A 13967-nucleotide genomic window follows, 5' to 3' on the forward strand; every position below is an offset into this window, starting at 1 on the left:
ATCAGTGCCCCAGAACTTAGAACTACTTAAACCTAACTAACCTAAGGACAGCACACAACACCCAGTCATCACGAGGCAGAGAAAATCCCTGACCCCGCCGGGAATCGAACCCGAGAAAAGTGGGGATCAGGTATAGGCAAAGATGGGTAATATATAATGTGTATAAGGACCAAGAGGGAATAACAAAAGCAGGAGACCAAGAACAAAGTGCATGGATTAAAAAGCGTGTAAGGTAGGGGTGTCGCCTTCCACCCCTTAAGTTCAGACTATACAAAGAAGAAGCAATGACGGAGATAAAAGAAAGATTCAAGTGCCGAATTTAAATTCAGGGTGAAAGGATATCAATGATATGATTCGTTGATGACATTGCTGTCCTGAGAGAAAGTGAAAAAGAATTACATGATCCGTTGACTGCAATTAACAGTCTAGTGAGTACAGAATATGGATTGAGAATCAATCGAAGAAGAGACTGAAGTAATGAGAAATAGCAGGAATGGGAATAGCGAGAAACTTGACATATAAAACTGATAATAATGAAGAAGGTGAAGGTAAGGAATTCTTCTACCTAGGCTGTGAACTTGCCCATGACAGACAGAGGAAGGAGGATATAAATAGCTTCGTACATCTATATTTAAACTGGATGAAGGTAGGACACAGCTGCTATAATTTTTATTAAAAATGAAATTCTTCCAGCTGTATTTAAGATTTTATATTTACTTCGCAACTAGTTTCAACGCCATCTCTAGGCCAGTACACTCCATGTGGGTGGAGCACGTGTTGGTCTCACGGCGGACTGCTAGACTGAGCCACACACAACTGATTTCATCAAAGTCTACGTGTTGAAGATGGCGTTGACGCAACGTCGAAATTTAGCGAAGTAAATATAAAATCTTAAATACAGCTGGAAGAATTTCATATTTAATTTAAAAAAAGATATGAAAAGTGGACTTGCAGAGGCAAAACGAGCATTCCTGTCCAAGAGGTCTACTACTACTGAATTTACTACGTAATTTGAGGAAGAAATTTCTGAGAATGTATGTCCGGAACACAGAATTGTATGCTAGTGAAACATGGATTTGTGAAAACTGGAACAGAAAAGAGTCGAAGGATTTGAGGCGTGGTGCTACAGAACAATGTTGAAAATTAGGTGGACTGATAAGATAAAGACGACGTGGGTCTCTGTAGAATATCTGTTTGTAATTATATGTACGCAGCATATGAAGAAGCCTGTAACATAAGTTAAGTACAGCATATATTATTTTTACCAACGACTGCTAATTATTTCAGTCGTTGCAGATACAGACTATACAGCCGGCTCCTTACCGACTTCACTGCCAAACCTGCAACATATGTTTCTATTTAGCACTGCTCACCTGTTATCATAACAACTGACGATGAGAATCATAAAACATCTAATCATATTTTGGGATCTATTTGAAGCCAGGAGAAGATCCTCTTGGAGCCTACACATTCAGACAGCTACTCAAGTCCAGGGATGGACATGATGAGCCTCAGTTATGTGTCACATATTTAGACGTTATCTTTATAGGAAAAGTTTCCGGTAGTGACCGGTCGACCACACTGCTTTGAAGTGGATATCGGGACTGAAAGACCTGCCTAGCAGGCTGACGGGAGGGGCCCTGAGAATTAGCGAATTCGGCTCTGAAGCAGTAGGCAACACAGGGAAAAAGCACAGAAAGCAATACGTGCTAACTACGAAGATAGCTGTGGTGAAAATTCTGGGTTATGGTCTTGTGGAGTAGCAGGCAGCCCAGAGCACTGACAGTGACTGTAGTCAACCGCAGTTTAACACATGTGATGGACTGTTGTGGAACGAAACGATGCTCGAGCCATGGACAGTAGCGCCGGTGAAGTTAAAGAAGGAAATTTAAACGGAAGCACATAATCATATGTTGTCGTGTGATGGAGGGTGCAGAACAAAAGCAAGACCGTAGATGAGAGTTACTGGTGGAGAGGAAGTAAAGGAGATTAGGATGAATATATGAGGAACTGAATATGTTGTGTACAGCAAGCTAATTTTGAGTACCCTTGCAGAGGTTACCAGAAGCATAAAAACTTCTACCTTACACTTCCATTCGTCAAAGGTTGAGAGTGACACACAACAGGGAGTCTGTTGGTTCAACATGGTTCAAAAGGATTGATGTTCGACAAGTAAAGCTGCCCTATACTGGCAGTTCCTTTAATCAAACAGAGGACTTCTACTACTTCACAACTGTTGTGAGGAAACCAGCCGACGTCCAGTAGAGATTAAAGCACTAGACGTGGCAGAAGGCCTTACTCAGTTTTAGTAATTGCGGTTTGCTGCTTGCTTCAGGGTTGCAAATGAGAGTCCTTCTCCGTACTTCCACAGAATCACTGGTTTCTACACTTCCGACGTAAGCGGCACTGAGGCGCTACACATCTAACCCCTCCTCTAGACCAGGACGAAATCAACAGAATAATTCTTGTAACATAATAGGTATATTAGTTTCTCGTTTGTATGATGCTCATTCTGCAGTCGTCAATTGAGTGAAAGCAGCTCCAGTTCCATAATTAGAAATTTAAGAAGTCCACGTGACAGGTTTTGGGCGTTGTCAAGCGCCTCTGATAATAGGCCATTGTCAAGTGCATCTGGAACTGCCAAATTCTGTTGGTGGGTATATGGATATTTTTCTGTGATATATGTATGGTACAAGCGCAGAAAGAAAATACAACTTTTGTTCAAATTAGAGATGCAACGTCAAATGATAAAAACAGTAAAAGTCTAGTGGATTTTAAAAAGTTTCGCGCTCAATGACGTTACAGGTAAGTTATGTCTCCGCAATATCCTTTTTTTCAGCACTGATAGTTCTACAAGGTTCGCAGAGAGCTTCTGTAAAGTTTGGAAGGTAGGAGACGAGGTACTGGCAGAAGTAAAGCTCTGAGGACGGGGCGTGAGTCGTGCTTGGGTAGCTCAGTTGGTAGAGCACTTGTCCGCGAAAGGAGAAGGTCAGGAGTTCGAGTCTCGGCTGGCACACAGTTTTAATCTGCCAGGAAGTTTCATTTTTAAATCAGTTAACACAACTTTATCAACAGTTCACTACTCTGTCGTATTTCATTTGTAGTCAGTGATGTTGTAGTGTCTATGCAATACTGGTGCGTGGTCTGAATACTCCAGCGTAATATTAGTTCTGATTGGCCCTGGAGACGAAAAAAAACATAACGGTCAGGGAGTCAGACTTGTCGGAGAACTGATATTTCGCATGGTTAATACGTCACTGTGTGCTCCAGGCGAAACATTCAATTATACTCTGTGCGCTTTCCGTTTGTTTGTTTCTCTGGGGTTTACCGTGGTTGTATTGCGTTAGCTGACATTTACTCTATCTGGAATATAACAGCAACACAACTGAGTTTGGACACGTGTTCGTACATGTAATATGAAAAGGCACAAAGCATAGAGCAAAATTACTTTTGGGCAAATGCAGTTTATTCAAGTATTCAACAACATAATGTACAAAAACGTCCAAAACTACGATTCATCGTCTTACAAAACAATGAGTCGTTTGTAGATGCACACTGTCAGATTAAAGAATGCTAGAGAACATCAAAAAGAAACAATCAGATTCGTAGTACATCTATGAAAATTTTTCGTAAATTATTGAAATGAAATGAGATTTCAGTGCCGATGTGTTTCCTACTATCTTTGCCAGTCATAATGAAACTCCTGTATTTGTAGCAGATAAATATGTCTTTAGTTGAGCATATATTTTTAGAAGTTTCAGCCCGGACTTTGTGCAATAAATCCAACCCGTAGTAACTGTTCTAACTAATGAACGTAATCAGGTACACATAGCTGCGGCAATATTAAAAGAAGATCACATTTTTTTCTGTATTTTCTGAAAACGATGTATTTATTCAGCAACAAACACTACAGCATTATTTACATTGGCCTTCAATACAGCATAATTGACATAAAAATTTTGTTCAGTAACAGCATAACAGATATTTAGATGAATTTCACATAGCTGTTTTATTTTAGACGTTGGTATATCTCTCTCCTTATAGTTTTTCGTTTGTGCAATTTACGGTGTTGTGATGCTACGGAGCTAACAAGTGCCTGGCGCGATGATATTGGACGTAGGTCTATATATCGTTAGTAATATTTTCCAGACGTTTACTTTCAATCCATCTTCGGTACTGACTGGACTGTTCACCCGATTCAAAACTTTCTATAATTCTTCTTCACCTTCACTGACAATAGCAATGTCATCAGCGAATCTAAACATTGATTCCCTTTCACCCTTAATGTTAATCCCACTCTTGAAGCTATCTTCTATTTCTGTCAATGCTTCTTCGATGTATACACCGAATAGTAGAAGCGAAAAACTGCATCATTGTCTTCCCCATTTTCAATCTGATAATGCTCTCCTTGTCTTACAGTTTCATTGTTTCTTCTTGGTTCTCGAACATATTGTATAAAAAAGTTAAAAAAAGGCGAATACGCTGCTGTTCAAAACTTTCTGGCAGAAAATTAGGAAGTCGGATGCCTTAATCCACATTCCGCCTTCCTCACCCAAAATTTTGGCATGCGAACATATTCGCTATCCTTTAAGCAGAACAGTCTAAATCCTTATACACTGTCTCTTACTCAGCATCTCCCTCTCCACTGCCAATGTCATTATATGTCTCTCTCTCAAAGTCTCCTTTTCCTTTCATTAGCACTTTCTCCTCTGTGTCTGCCCCACTGTCACAGTATTTTATCCCTTTCTCCTGCACTTTCTTACCACTGCCTCCTCTGTCACTTTCACTGTCTCTCTGCTACCCTCTTGCAGCACAAAATAGCGAATATGTCCACATGACAAAACGTTTGGTGAGGAAGGTGGAATCAGGATTGAGGCAGTTCGTTTCCCATTTTCTATCAGAGTCATTTAAAGAGGAAGATATTCCCCTTTTTTTTCTGGTCAGCTTCTTTATCCTGTTCCAGCAGGGTATGCTGCTTTTATGGGCAGTTTATTTATATCGACACATTTATGAAGTTTCACACATATAAGGAACAAATACCCACGCATAATAAAAGGCTAACACAAAATCGTCCAATGGAAGTTCGCTTTTCACAAATTCACGTAAAACTGCGTAACACATTTAGGCTAAACCTGCAGTATACCAAAGAGTGCGGTGTTTGATTTGTAAGTACCAAGAATATTGTATGACAAAATCATCGAATAATCTCCACGTCAAAATACCATGTTCAGGCGTGCAGTCGTCATACACAGATATCGTATCGTAAAGATTTAAAGATTTATTGGTCAAGACATTGGTGATCTCAGAATGATCTCAGAACCCTTGCGATGACCCCGGAATACTTTCCATGTGTCCACTACGATGTTCAAAACTATGTTAACGCCTGAGATCGGTTATTATGTGCATATTTTGCATCTATATATGTGTTCGCTATGTCAGTTAAATTACAGTTACACCTCAGATAGTAAGTGCTTACTTTAAATGCCTAATTACGATAAATTTGAACCTCGTGATCTCGTTAACGGATAAGGTTCAAGGTGGGCCTAGAACATAATGTTAAGGACAAATGGTAAATATTTCAACGTCTAGTCATAGACAGAAAATATAGATATGACCATTCTGACAATGTGTTCTATTGGTACCAAAAAATCATGAGTTGCTGGATGTAAGTTGATACTGGATAAGGATTTACGAAAATGTGAAAATGCCTTTTCTAGTTGAGTATCTAAACAATGTACAATTAAAATTTCAGCCTTTTTGACGGTTAGTTATTTAAATAATTCCAGCTCACATTGCAAAAAAGGGTGAAAACCAATTTTAACGTTTTTTCTCCATCAGTAGGGTAGCTTTAAATTAAGGGCTCTCGATAATACCTAACGATGTCCAAAAAAGTTTTCAGTTCCCAGAGAACATCGTCTTAAGAACGAATGGTAAAAATTTCGACAATTTGCCATGAATATTAATTGGCCCCACACACACACAATACGTACTTTTGGTACCAAAAAATCATGGTTTTTTTTGCGTTTTCTCGGGAACCGCCCATGAAAAAATAGAGTTTTTATAAGCCGTCGAAGGCACACCCCACACCGCCCCTAACCCGAAAGAACGAAAAGATTTTCTCAATTTTGCTGAGCTGGAGGAAGTGTGTAACGTTAAGTTTTGACTCTGTGCTGTAAGGAAGCTACAGTACACTTGTCTTTCCTAAAGGGGTACAAATTGTCGCTGGCCAAGGGCTATCTAAAACACGTGATCTCTTATCTATCCATTGAACAGAACCGGAGATATGAGCTTCTGAGCAACCACATTTTCGAGCGCTGCATTTTGGAACCTACTGGTATCCTGCACTGTCGTGCACAGGCCGATTACTCGCCTTTAACTGCAGCTTACGCATATATTTCTCAGAATTTCGAACATGCTGCACTGTTTTGCCTCGCTGAACGCCTTTTCCATGCCGATAAATGCTGTGAACGTGTATTTCTAGTTCTTGGTTCCACTGTCAGTCGCAACATCATCCCTGCCTTCTAGGTGGCTTATTTTTTTAAAGCCAAACAGATCGTCATTTAATGAATACCCAGTTTTATTTCGGAGTCTCCTATGGTGAGAGAAATACGCATGATGGCGAGTCGTGCTCTCGTAGTAAAGTACAGTGCTTTAATTTCAGGTGTGAAGCATTGTGCCAGCAGAATTATCTGCTGTACTCTTTGCAAATCGCAACTTATATTTGAATAAATGAAAATCAGACACTAATGTAACGTGCAAGAACCTAATACAGTTATGTGACAGTCGTTTTCAAATAACGTCGAATTTTCTCAAAATTTCTTGGCCTATCTTCTATATCTTGATTACCACTTATTCACAGTAAATCGGTATTGGCGGTGGCATGAATTGAAATGCAGTAACCTTTGCAAACATTGATATAACGTGTATTATAACCCATATTGTTACAAAATTATCTCTAGGGGTACTCCTATAGTTGCAGACATTGTGTTAACATGTCACAATAGTGTTCTAAGTAACATAATCGGTAATGAGAAGCGTGCCGTAAAAATCCTTGTTTTGTCTTCTGATAGGTCACGATTTAGTGTTGAAGCAGAGAGTTGACTTGTTTATATTTGAGAGAGTGTAGTAGACTAAGAATTCTCACCTTTTTGTTTGAAATATAATAGTGTCATTGGTAACGTACTATTTTTTTCTGGCGTATAACGTTTAAGAATAGTAAACTGTGAAAGTCAGTGGAAAGTCCTTATCTTCGGATTTCTCAGTAAGGAAATTTGGTCCTGTGATTGAATCTCAGAGTCAGGATATAAACATTTTGAATTAATTAGAGGTTTATTATTTCTCCATCTTCTAAAATGATGAATATATATTTATATATAATCCTACTATTCATTATGAGTAGCAATTTCATCTTGGTAAGTAGTTGTTCACAAATCACTAAATATTACAGCTTACACAGAATCCAGTTAAAAAAGAAAAAAAAGTCACAGATGCGTCGGGTAGCTGTGCGGTCTAGGGGGCCTAAACCACGGTTCGCGCGGCTCGCCCCGTCGGAGGTTCCAGTCCTCCTTTTGGCATGGGTGTGTGTGTTGTCCTTAGCGTAAGTTCGTTTAAGTTGGATTTAGTAGTGTGTAAGCCTAGGGACCGACGAGCTCAGCAGTTTGGTCCCATAAGACCTTACCACGAATTTCTAATTTAAAAAAAATCACATCGCTAAGTCGAAGAAATTTGGAAGTGTTGTAGAGAATGGAGCGGTCTGTAATACTGGTATGCATACATCTGAATACCTTTCAAATGAGCCCATGGACAAGAAGAGAAATACAAAATTCTTGCCCGAAATGTCTATAAATCGAAAGAGCAAAGAAGAATATCTGTTCCTATGTGAATTATCTTATGATAATTGCAAATAACTTATTTGGGAAATTTTTAAATTTATTTTGACAATACTTTACAAGGAAAGTCTTTAAAAGTATTAGAAAAATGAATAAAAGTAAAACTGTCAATATATAATCCTAATTCTAAAGAACTAAGGACTGTAGGAAATTTAACGGGTATCTTCCCATTTACGATGTCATTAAATATTATCTTTATAAGGTACAATAATGATCACTTCCTAAGAGATAAAGAGATGAATATTAGTTTCTCGACTAAGATGGTTAGTTTTGATTTTTACTGGATACATACTCTTAGGTTTGCTAGACGAGCTCCATCAATACAATCAACCAAACAACATGAAAACTGTCAATAGAATTTAAAAAAAAGTATTGTACTAAATCATTGCAAATATATGTCAAAATTAGTTCGATAAGTTAGAAATTATAATTCGAGGACGGTAGATATTGCTAGCAATGATGATCTTACGTCAGTGTTGTCTGCAAACAGTTTTTTGTATCAAAAGATGACTTACAGTTGCACTATATTATTCAAATGCCTCATTTTTCCAAATGTGAGACCAATTTTTGTCGTCTATTGATATTCTAGGAGAAAAAGTATCTTTTCTGCAACTTTGCTCACAAAGCATCTTCCAGTTACCGATGAACCTTTCACGACAAGAGATCTTAGAAATTGGAAAATCGGGAAAATGGTGCACACACCCGCCCGTTGTTCGGAATCATTTAAACTGTGAATCACATTGTTATGAGTATCTAACACCATCCGCCCAAATGACAAGAAATATGGAGACGCTTTGAAAACATTCACTTGAGGGACCCGAGGAAACTTCTAAAAACAAATAGGCCATTGTTAGGAGACAAGAGCATTCAGTGAAAAATAAGCACCAAAAAAAATAAGTAATATCTGCTACATCCTATTGTCATTGGGTTACTCTAAAATAAACTACATTCTACAACTATTTTCGAATCTGCATATTTCTAACTGTTATTAAACGAAAATTATGTATTATGTTTGATGTTGTTACTAAGCGTTTGTGGTAATTGGTTTCATCGCAATTTGCATCTTTTGTGAAGGAGAAACTACTTGAAGTATGTATGTGTGTGTGTTTACTTTTGTGTATTTACTTTTGACTGTAGGCAGGTGTAAGTCGTCACTACGCATGCAGGTCTCCAATAGACGAGCACTTTTTCAAGAGTTCTGTAGTTTCTTTAGCAAAATTGAAACTCAATTCTCATTTGAATTTTTCTACTTATTAGACTAACGCAGAGAGAAAGTCTTTCTTTACGACTACAGGCAATTTTGTGAGTTAGTATATTGTCTGTAGACAGCTGAAGTAGTTTTTATTTATTGTTATAAAGCTGAGAAAGGATAACCTACGTATTCTTATAAAACATTGGTGGTCTTGGGAAAATAAGATAATAAATCTCACTGGTAATTATAGCGTGTTTGCTTGTGGGCGAAATTTTCTGTCCGTTCGCTGTATTTGTTTAAAGATACTTGAAAATTTAAAGACGAGTGAAAAATGTGAGACTTGTCATTGGGTAATGAATTGTCCGATGTGTTATGAGTTGCGTAGCAAGTGGTTTTAGGGTGACGTATGTAACGGGGAATCTGCACAAGAATCCAGCGATACCCACCACTGGAACAGAAGGGATGGTAGTAGGAACTGACTAACAAACAGAAGGAAGTAAGAGTATGTGCTCTTCAGTCATAGTTAGACTAAGCTAGGGTCTAAGGAGGAAGAGGATGAACAAGTAACAAGTGGCATTTCGCATTGAGGCCAATAGGAAGAGAATGTCTTTGATAATTTCATTTTGAATGTCGAGAATAGGTTCAGTCAGCTGTCATAGCCATGTGGAGAGGAGCTCCTAGTAATTGTAGTCAGTAGCAGGTGAAGTACGGCAGATTCGAACCTTTTAGGAGGCTCAAGTTAGAGATTTATATTAAGAAGAAGAGGTTTGCGATGCTAGGTTGCAATCACGGATGCGTTATAGGTCCACACTTGCGGGAAATATTAGGCATTGGTTACCGGATTACTAACTTTTTGAACCAAGTAACGCGACATATTACTGAGAGCCCCTGTGTGAAGATTTTGCTAAAGAGGCTCAGAGTATTGACTGGTAAGGACTAGGCTTATGTTATAGGCGGTGACTTGGATAAGATTGTTCGGTCCACTAATGTTCACTTCGTGCAGCTATTCCGATCTTACGATCAACTTCATATTGACAGTGATGCGAGGAGAGTTGATACGAGGCTCACGGGGTGTTGATGACCGATGAAGAGGCTTAAATTTCAGCCCCGCTAGTTGAGAGTATCCATAGGTTTGCTTACATTAAGCACGGCCTATACATGAATAGCCTTGAGGAGCGAAGGTGGGTGTAGCTTATAATGAGAGTGCAGTAGGTGGATCTGGGCTCAATCCAGGTCAAACTGCAGTGGTAACGTGAAGAATATCTATATAATTTTTTTGGTTGACTGGTAGAAGGTATCCCTGCTTGAGTAACACTCCCTTAATGCTGGATGTTGGTTCAGTAAATGATGAACGCAGATAAAAAGTGCAATTTTAATTCACCTTAATTTTAGAAGAATTAGAAGTAAACAGCAACAGATCTTGACCCTAACTTCATTCGTATCTCAGAGCATAATTTACGCAGTGAAGGGATACTAAGGACTGATTTGAAGGGCTACATCTTATCTGATTTCCATGCAAGAGTTTAGTTGCAGAAGAGATGAGTCAAATACTCGTACAAATATGATGTTGCTTGTAAAGACGAAATATCTGAAGGTTAAGTAGGGGTGAATTTTCAAACAAAAATTTTACGGTATGGGCCTTCAGCTCAGAGTTCTGGATTTCCCTCCCCACAGAGCGCTGTTCAAGATTCGGTCCTAAAAATACATTTAATTTCAATTAATTCCTGGTACAATCAGGAGATGAAGACAGGAATCTAAAAATTTCCAAATATTTTCTTTTTTAATATTTTATAAGAAAATATTTTAGTAGTCGGGATCGAAAATGAAAACACATTAAATACAGGATTCGGCTGTTCAGACAACCATCGCCAGATCAATTATAAAAATAAAGCGTAATATCAGCTGGGAAAACGAGACTAGGACACAACACCTGCACATCACATTGTATTGTCTATTGACAGTCTATCTCAATGCAATGTTGGCTATACGAAAGACATACCGTTTCCGTACCATTCGTTGTTCCAGAAATAGGTTGTCAACCATAAAAATACTATGTACAGGTGTGCAAGTACGTCCAGTAGTCAGTGCCCCTTTCAGACTTTGTCATAGCTTCATTTTACCGGCTGACACTACGCTTTATTTTATAATAGACGTGAAGATGGTTGTATGAACATCTGATACTAGTTGTCGCTTAATGTGTTTTTATTCGTGATCTGGTCTGTCGGGACATTTTGTAAAAAGTTTTTAAAAATCCTTTCGGCACTTAATTTTATTTTTTATGTGGATGCAAATATAAAATTTTTGGCTCTCCAGAGAAAATAATTTTGGTGAGTTGATTTGAGTCTTACAAACCGGTGCAGACGGTATACATTCCAGCTAGAGTTCAGAGAAACACCATTACGGTCATAGACAACATCTTCATAAATTTAATTGAAGGTCACTGTGCGAGAGAAACTAGTAATGGAATGTGATAACAGACAGGCGCAGGCAGCTAGACGCGCGCGGTTTGACAGGTGACGGGGCATGATGCGGCCCGAGTCCGACACAGGGGAGCATAGCTCGGTAGGAGGTGGCGTGTGGAGCTGTCTGTCTGGCCAGCAGACGACACATTAACCCCTGTTGTTGGCAGAATATGGCTGACAAGAGGTAATCCGGCTGTCATGAGTACAGCAGGCAAACTGAAGGATTACTGCGAGTGGATTTCCCAGGACGGGTGGCATTTGCTCGCCCCGCGTGGTGCGAGGGTGCCACCGTGGGGAAATCGGAGGCTAAAAATTACTAACGACCACTGCGTAAGTAAAATCCATGTTAATAAAGATACAGAATAGGCACTGGCTCACCAGAAATAGAGAAACGAGGGGAAGAAGTATAATAGTCGTAATTGTCGCTAATTTCATTTAATTGGTGCCTATTGTTGTTACTCTTCGGTTAAGACTGTTACATGAAATTTAATATTGATGTAACCGTCTATGCGTCCTATTCTACAGCGGCCTACAAACAAACAAATATATGTTAAATCTTTACCCATGGTCAACTGGTTTGACCGATATTGACACAATATAAAAATAACGTACACTAAATTAATACATGCCGTATCAATCATTCGCACAATGAAATAACATGCATAATAATTTTTGAGAATTGAGGCAGTCTACCTCAAACAAATTCTCAAAAATTTGTTCATGACATCACCCTTTTCAATGTCTATCGTAGATAAATTGATAAATCATCTGAAAATTGAACTGGTCATTTTAGCATATATGTAACATTAATCAGCTAAGTTACTGCGAGAGAAATATAAAAACGATGAATTGAAAGCTGAAATGGACCCTTGTGACACACTTTCAATATTTACAGTCAGGAATTTTTTATTGACGAATGCCAGTTAACATCTGACGGTTTGATTACATAGATATCTTTCTAACTGCCCCTTACCTGTGATGATCGCTGCTATATCTTTGGTACCGAAGCTTCGTTGTCCTGGTCCGGAGCAAAAACGGCGATATTAAGATCCGTAAATCATATGGAGATTCTCTAGAACGTAATGATACTGTGATGTCTGCTTTGAAGCGTCACACTGTGAAAACACTTTAAGAAAAAAAAGAAATAAATATTCACTGCTCCACCATAAAACGTGACAAGACGCAGCCGACCGCTGACCATAATAAATACCATCCAGTATTAAGCATGCACTGCTAAGTACCAAGCTCTTTCTTATACGCCTCGCCCGCTTATTCATACTTCTCAAAGTCAAACAGTACTTCACGCTCGGCCCGTAGATACAATTCCAATTATGCCTGTATGCAGTACAGTTTACTACACCAACGACATTAGTTCACTGTACTTGTCTCGGCAGCATAACAAAGCTCAGAGTCGTAAATTCGTATATCTAGTTTTGTGCACTCTTGGAGGATTTGTGGCGTAGCTCAATTATTCCAGTTTACCACCGACTGTCTCTGACACGTTCTGAGGCTCTAGGGTGATCAAAATATCTTGCATTGTCTTCTACGATGAATCTTCCCCAATTTCTTCGCTCTTCCAATTCTTTTCTATTCTGCTTCTTCATGGTCTTGCGATCTTCTTCTCTTGTGAATTCGACTTCTGGTTATTACAAGCCGGAGAGTAAATATATAGGGGATACAAATCTCAGTACCACTGACCTCTTCTTAGATTTACAACAAACCACTTTGAAGAAAACTCTTCCTCCTTCTCTTACCGATAAACAGCTGTCTCCTCAATAAAACTGGCGGGCTTTTTTCATCATATAATTTCGTCTTTCTACTTTGCTGAACTCCGTACACCGTCTTTCAGCTGTCTCTCTCACTGCGTTATTCACATTAAGCACTGATACTAATTCTTCTATGGAGCCGAGGTCTAGAATCACAATGAAATTGCATGTACATATCAAACACACAGAGTAGAAATATCGGTGGAGTAAGCATTGATGTTTCTGCTCATTTTGTCAACATTAAGCTGGAACTGGCACGTGAACTAGTGGACGACTTAACGTCAAAACATTCCACAATGCATGTCAAATGGCGGCATTCATACGAGTCGTCATTGGACCGTCACGTCATGTAACGTTACGTAAGGGTTTCTCGGGAAGAGAATCTTGATGGTATCGTCGTCTGCTAACACCGTAAGTTAGCCTATTTTCGCCGTTCTCGTGCTTCTTGTGGTAGTGGATTTCGTACTTTTGTGCCGTCGTAATCTTATTTTTATTATTATGCTTTTTTGTGATAAAATTTCAAATCTTCCGTGGCTGATTGGATATTTCTTCCATTGAGTGCTCTTACACAAGTGAGGTCGGGTGTCAGAAAGCGAAAAATTAATTACATTTTTCAACAACTGAACAGACCTATCGCCCACAACGTATATCAACAAGA

The sequence above is a fragment of the Schistocerca piceifrons genome, chromosome 2, assembly GCF_021461385.2.
Source record: "Schistocerca piceifrons isolate TAMUIC-IGC-003096 chromosome 2, iqSchPice1.1, whole genome shotgun sequence".
In the NCBI taxonomy this organism is placed as follows: Eukaryota; Metazoa; Arthropoda; class Insecta; order Orthoptera; family Acrididae; genus Schistocerca; species Schistocerca piceifrons.